The sequence below is a fragment of the Epinephelus fuscoguttatus genome, linkage group LG5 (assembly GCF_011397635.1).
Source record: "Epinephelus fuscoguttatus linkage group LG5, E.fuscoguttatus.final_Chr_v1".
NCBI classification, from domain to species: Eukaryota; Metazoa; Chordata; class Actinopteri; order Perciformes; family Serranidae; genus Epinephelus; species Epinephelus fuscoguttatus.
Genome location: NC_064756.1, coordinates 38,451,444 through 38,460,850, shown reverse-complemented (window position 1 = coordinate 38,460,850; position 9,407 = coordinate 38,451,444).

Genomic DNA, 9,407 nt, shown 5'->3' with positions numbered 1-9,407 from the left:
TCTCCTAATAAGACCAAGGTTTCCCCAGAAAGTTTGCCAATTATTAACGAAACCCACATCGTTTGCTGGACACCATCTGGACAGCCAGCGATTAAATGATGACATGCAGCTAAACATGTCATCAGTGGTCAGATTTGGGAGGGGTCCAGAGAAAACTATGGAGTCCGACATCGTTTTTGCATATTCACACACCGAGGCAATATTAATTTTAGTGACCTCCAATTGGCGTAACCGGGTGTCATTGCCGCCGACGTGAATAACAGTCTTACTGAATCTACGTTTAGCTTTAGCCAGCAGTTTTAAATTTGATTCAATGTCGCCTGCTCTGGCCGCAGGGATACATTTGACTATGGCCACTGGTGTTGCTAACTTCACGTTTCTCAGAATAGAGCTGCCAATAACAGGAACATGTAGTCGTAGTAAGGATAAGGGAACCAGCTTCTCCCCATGTTAGGCTCTGGCTGAGGCTGGCTGATGAAGCCCGAGTCTGGTTGAGGCTGGCAGATGAAACAGTACAGCCGACACAGATACAGTGTGCAGCTCAGAGCAGCAAAGAAACTGACTGACTGGACCAGAATGGGACTATTCCTTCTTTTCAATGATCTGGCATTTGAGGTAAACAGCAGAAGGCTGTGTCCCATTCACAGCATACTGAGCACATCCTTTACATGTCCAGCACATCACTGAGTCTTGACCCTTGGGATTTTGTTGAATGATGCTCTCTATGACATCCCACTTATTTCAGATGGAGAAATGCACAAAGAGAGCCAGTCCTGTCATGCCAATAATGTATCTGTAAAGGCATCAGTATGAATGTCTTTCAAGAACTTTCTGAAATTTGAACAATTATAGTGTCTTATCCCTCCATGACCTGCCTTTAGGTATGTCTGTTCTAAGCAGCTATAAACACTTGTGGATTCTAAACACTTTGACCATAATGCCACCTTGAAGACGGATTTATACTCTTGCGTCATCTTTGTGACACACATGGCCTATGCTGTTGTGAGCATTTGTACTTGTGTGGTGATATGTCTGTGTCACTCTGCAGTTACACCTCCAAAACACTAGTTGGCCGTGAGGTTTTGTGTGAAGTGCTGTAAATTTAGTTGATTCAAAACTAGGCTGACCAAACGTCCTCTTTTGCCGGGACATGTCCACTTTTCATGTCCTGTCTGGGGCGTCCAGGGGATGTTTATAAATTGATGATAATGTCCAGTTTTCCTTGTGTGTGTGTATGTGTGTGTGTGTGTGTGTGTGTGTGTGTGTGTGAGAGGCTGCCTTATCAGCGGATCTCCAACACTCACAACGAGGAAGCAGCAGACACCAGCAGTGCAGCATTATTCTAAGCTTCCAAGATGCCGAAGCGCAAGTGCAGCTTCATAGATGAACTGCAGAAAAAATTTACCAACTTACCGTCCCGACCCGCTCGGGATATATGGGAGGCTGGGTGTACTGTGTGTAAAGCTGGTACATATGATTCTGTATCTAATAAAGATGCCGGGGACCTCAAAGTTGGATTTTCTAATACAGAAGAGGTATTATTTAGAACATTATTTCATATTATTTATTCATGTATTTGTCCAGTAAGACTTGAAAAGATAACTATTATTTTACAAGTTGATTTTATAATACAGAAAAGACATTATTTCTATCATTATTTCATTCCAGAGATTTTACATTTATTTTACATTTATATTTATTTTTGTACAATTGAAACTTGTAAAACAATTATTATTTTGGGCAGAATAAAAGCATGTTGAGTAACCTCTGAGAAGCCTATCTGAATTTCTGTCTTTGAGAGATATTATTTTGTAATATAACTGAATTTTCTATCCATACATATCAACTTTAAATATATTAAAATTATAAGGCATCTTTGAGTAAACTGCGAGTATCATTTAAGTAGGCTATCTTGTGGCCGGGGCGAGTGTCCTCTTTTTTGGAAAATATGGTCACCTTATTCAAAACACACAAAACACACATTAAACGTGGCTTAATAGAGACAATTTCAAACATAAGTACTCAAATCGGCTTCACTATAACACAGACAAAGCACTTGTCTTTTGCTGGACACATTTTCCCCACAAATACAACATGCTAATGTTAGTAGCACGAGCCTATGGCATTTTATGTTGTATAAATTAGCTTAGCGGGGTTGCCAGGGACAACAGCAGCCTTTAACAAAGTTAATGTTATAAAATTCAGCACTTCACTTTTGTTTTGTTTCTTATCTGTAAAATAAAAGTAAATAAAACCTTTGTTTCCACTTAAGGAAATGGTTTCAGCTTATAAAAATAGCCAGGAGGTCTGCCTCCCCATGATGTGTAGTTTCATTTCAGGGGAGATGCATGTCAGGCTACGGTGTAGGATATGGCATAGGCTCTGTGTCGAGAAGCCTGCACTGTAGGTACACCATCGATTCGATGCAGAACTATAAATCCGGCTTGAGAGCTCCAAGCTCCATGGTTCTCCAGACAGGTGTTGGGGTAGTGGCCGAAATGGGCCTGTGCAATGGCTTCCCAACTATCATATTGTTAGGACGAAAAGCAAACATGTAGCATGATACTGCATGGGGCAGCAAAATGTCGTCAGTACCTTGTCTGTCTGCTCAAAGTATTCCCACTCTTGACATGGATTACTGATTAGAATAAAAGCTGCATGAACAGTTAGCTGCTTTCTGCAACAGCGTGTCTGGACCAAGAAGTGTACATGGTATGATGAGGTGTGATGAGATATGTGTGATCATTGCAACTTGTAGTCAGCCCTTTAAAACTGCAGTAATTGTGTTAAAAATGACCCTGTATAATGACATTAACTACTCCATTTAACACTTTGTATTCAGCAATTTGCATGTGGCTCCCACTCCACCTCCACTTTCCAACATTAAAAAGCCACTCAGAGGGTAACTGTATTCTTCTGCTTTGCTGCTGTAAACTTCAGTTTAATTTGTGGCTGCACATGTAGATTTTTTTCTGCAGCTCCCCAGGATTAGTGCAAAAAATAATTAGTGTTTCCACTTCAGTTTATATTCAGACTATGAGACTTACAAATATACAAATCTGAGTCACTGTATAGGTTTTGTGCTTGTGAGACACATTGTGAATTTGGGAATATCAACTCACATACATTGCAATTCACAAATCTTTTATTCAAGTAACAAACTATTATTGTGAATCGAAGAGAACACAAGTACAAGACATTTACATAATTATGTAGATTCTGTACATAATGTGTTTTCAGCTGAAGTTTTATAAATGCACATAAATATGGATAGTTTTTTTAGGGAGTGGGGCAGAAAAGGTCAGAAAGAGGATGCAGCACTTCAAAGTTAATTCCATTGTTCACATTACAGGATAATGAGTATAATTTAATTTCCAGACCAGTAGATCAGTGGCTAATGCCACCGAAACGGGATATATTTAATGGAATTGAGAAACTAATTGCAAAATCTAAAAGTGGATTGTCGGACATGTTCACAGGAGGAGTTTCACTCCTCTAACTGATTAAACTGTTTCAGCAGATTAATTATTTCTCTCAGTCTCCCAGTTTTCTCTAGCCACATGCCCTGAGTCTTTATTCAGCCTATTTCTCTGTTGGTGCTACATCTCTCTTCCTGCCATCGTCATTTAAAACATGAGATTCTGATATGGCAACTACAGAATAAAACTACTTGACTAAATGCAGTCTAATGGAGCAAAGTCTGTATCTTGTTTCCATTATTTCTGCAAGTTAGTTCCATTATTTTTACAGTCTATGTGTCAACCAAGACAAAACCTTGAAGTTCAAAATTAAATTAAATGATAATACAAGCAGGGTAAACCAAACCAAACCAAACCAAACCATACACACACACACACACACACACACACACACACACACACGCATCCTCTAGTGTCCAGTTTGTGGTAGTTTAGAGTTGAATGTTATATCTCCTGTCTGCAGGGGAGGTCACCTTTAAGATGGCAATTTAACAGCTTTGCACCGGAGCACGCACACACACACACACACACACACACACACACATACATATTATACATCTACTATATATGTGTACGCACACACACATACACCCTGGAGCCCACCCGGTCACAGATAGAGGACTTGATAGAAAGAGACAGCAATGGATTGTTCTCAACTCTCACAGTGGTTAGCAGGTCTCGTCCCTCCTGTGTGTGTGTGTGTGTGTGTGTGTGTGTGTGAAAGAGATAGAGAAGAGAGAATTAGAGCTGTCACTAGTCCGATAACAATGTTAAGGTGAGGAAGTGTGCTTATTACACACACACACACACACATATGCACACACAAACACTTATGCACGCACACGCGCGCGCGCGCGCACACACACACACACACACACACACACACACTAACACAGCCTTCTGACAGGAAAGGTGACTTTTGTTGGAGAAAGGAAAGACAGAAAGAGAGGAAAAAAGAAAGAAAGGGGCCTATGGAAGGAGAGAGAGAGAGAGAGAGAGAGAGAGAGAGAGAGACTGAAAGAGAATTACAGAACTAGAGTAAAGGACAAAAGATTAGAAAGTGGTAAGAAGAAGGAAGAAGGTGTGTGTGTGTGTGTGAGTAAGAGAGAGAAAGAGAGACAGAGAGAGAGAGAGAAAGAAAGAGAAATATTTGTCATTTCTGAGTGATGGGCCTCTTCAAAGCAGGTTGGATTAAACTGACATACTTTATAGCAGGATGGAAGGAGGGGCAGATGGGAGGATGAAGTGCTGAAAACTGGATGGAAAAGGGAAAGAGACAAAATATGTGCATGGGATTGAATTACATGAAGGAGAGGAGGGAGGGAGGAGAAGATGAGGAGGATGATGCACACAGACAGAAAGGTAAACAAATGCTGTTGAGAGGCAGACTATCAGAGTTAGCATTAGCATATTTGCTGCAGGACACAAGTAAGCAGAGGATACAAAGTTTCAGGTTTAGTTTGAGAGATTTATTAATGATTGGTCAGTTTGGTCCCACTAAGAAAGGAATAAAAGAAGCAGGATGAAATGCTGGGGGCAGTAATGAATCCTAAGTCATTTTTCTTTTTCTTTTTTTTTTCAATTTATCACCTGGAGATCTTAATCAATTTTTCATTGTGAAAATTTTCATCAGTTTAAATTTGATGACAACATAATTAAAACCTAATGGGCTCTAGTTTCCTGGCGCAGTGCAGGGTGGCGCAGGGTGGCAAGCCCCACGCAGAGCTAGTTTCAAGCAGCGCAACCCGAGGCGCGCTCAGTTTGGTAGTTTGGCAGACCGAGGTGCGCTGAGATGGGTGTGGCGGCGCAGCAGGGGGAGGTGTCGACAGATCCAGCTTGGCACAGTGACAGTTTCGTGCCAAAAGGCTTCGCCAAAGGTGCGCTAAAAGCTCGCCAGCTGAAACCAGGTCTACTGTCAGCGCAGGCAGAGTGCAGCCGGTGTAAGCCGAAGTTTGGCTGACCGGCGGACAGTGCGCACATGTCACCAAAACCTCATAGGCAGGTTTCCAGAATATCAGGCACATTAACGATGCAATAAATGCCCAAAAACACTATTCAATGCAACTATCTGCAATCACCACATAAATGTATCTCTATATCAACTGTCCCGTCACATCTGATGTCAGATCAAAGGGGATTGGCACCATTTGGCACGTTTTGTCACAGTCTGCTCTCCCTCTCCCCTGCTCTGCTGCTCAGCCACACCCCTCATCAGCTTCACTGCTTTCACCTGCTGCTGTCACCTGCTCACCATCTCCAATCAAGCCAGCTTATATGCAGCCTCACTCCACTCACTCTTTGCCAGATTGTCTTCGCTCTCATGCCTGACTCTCCAGCGTTTGTTTCCGGACTGCTTCCCTGGTATCGACCCGACTCGCCTCCGACCTTTGCTTCACATCTCAGCCCCGGTAAATCCACCAGCCTTCTGTCCTCGACTATGAGTATTGCCTGCCTGCTTTCTGTCCGTCGTCAGTCTGTGGCTGGTTGGCACTCAGCCTGTTCCTGCTCTGCCGGTAGATCCACTGCGTCAGCTACACCCCGTCAGCTCCTCACCTCTGGTACCGTCAGCCTACCCGGCTTCGTCTCAAGGTCCGGATCCATTCTCAGCCCTCATCTGTACCAACTGCCAGGAAGACTTCCAACAGCAGTGAGTTTGAGACATTTCCCCTCCAACACACTCGTTGAGCCTGTTGAGAACTGTGGACAATTAACTGCTCACGAGCCTCACTGTGATTCCTGCCTGCCCTGTTGGTCTTGTGGTATCGTCCTTGCCTACCACACGGGAGACCGGGGTTCGAATCCTGCCATACCCACTGACACATCAAGTGATTGTCTGTGTGTTTGCATTTATCTGCTGAATAAAAACTGTTACACTGCAAACCTGGTTCATTTGTGCTGCAATTGGGTTCATCCTACACCCGTTACACGTTTGGCACACGTAATGGAAACCCAGCCTGATTTGATTAACACAGCTGCAAACTAATGAGTTCACATCCTTCTCAGCCAACCACAAACAGCCACAGCATCAGATAGGGAGTATATATTCAGCATCTGTCATCTTAGAAAAGCCAAAAGAAAAGAAACAGAGTGACTGCGAGAGAGAAAGAGAGAGCGCGTGCGTGCACGAGAGAAACGCAACATTGATTTACAATTGTGGTGACCTCCTCCCAGGCTACCTTTGCATCATCAGCCCGTGGAGGTCTGCTCGCAGTTCCGTGTATTCAGACACTGCAAGCTTGGACCTCCCGGACTAAAACATCAGTTTCCTCCTGGGAGAAGTTTGGCCGTCTGACGCTGCCGCTCTCTTCTGCCATGGCGAATTGAGTAAACTCTCATTACGCCTTCTCACGGCACATTTAAGGGCAAGGAGAGGGGCTCATTTGATTGGTGTGATGTGTGTAAAACCCACTCCACGCCTTCTCTCCTCCCCCTTTCTGACTTGCGCAGGTAGGAGGGACGGAGGTGGGAAAGAGGAGTAGCTGCGCCAGGCTGCGCCTTTGGTGTGCCAAAGTAGCAAAATCTGCCTGGCCACACCCAGTTGGCGAAGTGCAGGTGCGCTGTGCCTCCACCTCGCCTGGTCTGCGAAACTAGAGCCCAGAGTGACAACATGAATAAAATGGCAGCAAAAACCTTTTGAGAAGAGATTTGAGAAAAAAAAAAAAAAGATTTTGACGGGAAGATGTCCACTCTTTACCATTTGATGGTAAAGATGTCCAATTTACCATTGTACCATTGCTGGTGTACATGGGGTTGATGTGCCAACCAAAAGTAAGAGACCTTTGGAGGAAGAGAACCATCTTTTATGTGGCTTTTCCATCTAACCTCATGCTCAGACCCACTTTCTGGCCATTTATGTCAGTGACCCAGCTGAAGATGCCATAAATGATCCTCAGAGTGAAACCAAAAAAACAACAACAGATGCCTGATAACTGACCAGCCAGATAAAACACTTGGGTTGATGTTAGAATGGTTGTTACAAAGGCATGATCATGCTTATCATGTCAGCGTGATGTAGTACATAAACTGACCTTGTCTTTAAGAGGTGGAGGGGATAATGGATGGTGTGTCACCTAGGTGAGATGCCTGCTAAGCTGCAGACCACTGTTCCAGACAAAAACACAACAAATCTGATTTCTTAGTGAGACACTGCACCAAACGCAGGTGTTTTTTAGTGACCCATCACTGTTTTTCCAGTGGGTATTGTTCCCCTTAAACCAGGTATGTAAAGCCAAAACATTATCTTTTCCTCAATGACTGTTTATTTATTTATTTTTTTGACCACACATAAAGTTTCAACATATTCACTACATACACTTACAATGCCGACATTTTTTCTGGCATTGAATGCCAAACAGCTGTGAAATGCTATTCACGTGACTTCAGAATTTAACACTGCCAAGTCAGAGTTTGCAACGGGGAGTGACCTCACGTTTTAGATTGTCATATTCCTTATAAACCAGGATATTCTGCATTTTAGGAAGATGATATATTGTGACAGTCCTGTCCTCTTCAGACACCTAATTCAACTAGGAGTTTGTGTTTGTTGCATATAATGGGAAGGAGGAGTTGGGGTCGCTTCCACAAAGGAACACGCACTTGCTAATAACTCTCTTCTCCGGCATGGAGTAAATCAGAAAATGGCCAGCATTAGAGGGTACCTGTTCCCAGGCTAACACCTGTAGGAGACCACAACAAATAGGAGCACTTGACATTACTTACTATTTTTTATTATATTTTTTTAAAAGCAAGGCCTGCCCAAACAGCCACTTTTAGGCTTTCTGTCAGATCGATCCATCCATCAGCCACTGGAGCCAGTCCCAGCTGATACTGGGGAAGAGTTTCTATCTTTCGTTCTTCCTTCCTCCAGTTTCATGACAACAGAACACACAAATACAAACATAAACTCTGTCTGATTCCCACAGTCTGAATACTGACAACTCTAAACTCTGCTCGACCCCTCTGAAGCTCCCGCTGCCAAACTTGTTTCTGCTGCTTTTGTTTTTAGTCCAGTTCTCCTTCCTCTGTACATTCTCGCTTTAATTTTAAGAGGCTTAACTTGTGGTGCCACTCCATTTTGCAGGACTTCCAAAACAGAAAGTTTTCCTGCCAGCAGTTTTGGATTTTGAGTGAACTGGCAGCAAGCTGTACTTGTTAGCAGTGCTGGGGGAAGTCAACAGGAAAGCAGTGTGTTTGTCTAAAAAGCCCAATGCAAGCTGTTCAATGAGCTGCACAGATGTGGACGCACTACATTTTTACTGCAGGCTTCCTGAACTACTGCTGCACTATGGCTTCAAATCACAGATGAATATATGTGTTTGGGTTAAAAGTGAGATTTTACACTTTTGGAAAAAACAACCACACCTGCTCTTACTAAATTGCCTGCTGACAACATATGGTGCTTTGTAAATTAAAGCAAATGAATTCTTATTCAAAATTGTCTGAATTATGAATACTTTATGAGACTTTATGATGATGAAGTTTGTAGTCTTTGAGAATTAATGAATCAGTAGTTTAGTTTACATTTTGTTTTTTTGATCATTATCTGAGGAAACTGCTCAAATGGTACAAAAAGTAGCCAAAATAATCACAAGCTGCTTTAATAAAAACATTTTTAGCAACACAATCAAATGAAAAGAAGCACACGAGTAAGGAAGATGTGTTAAGATAATTTGACTTAAATGTGACATGACAGCCAGAACTGTCCTTAAGCCTGCGACAGCATGTCCGGTCCAACTGGGAGGCACCATGGGGTTCCTGCCAACAGCCTCTGCAAGGTCGCCATCCATGGCTGATGTGGCCAGTCTGAGGCCACAAGCAGAACCCTGGCCTCCATCATCTCCACCTTGGCCAGTACAGCCAGTATGAGTGGAAAAGGGGGAAACACATACAACCGGCCCTGGGGCCACCGGCCGCAAGACTGTCTGCCCC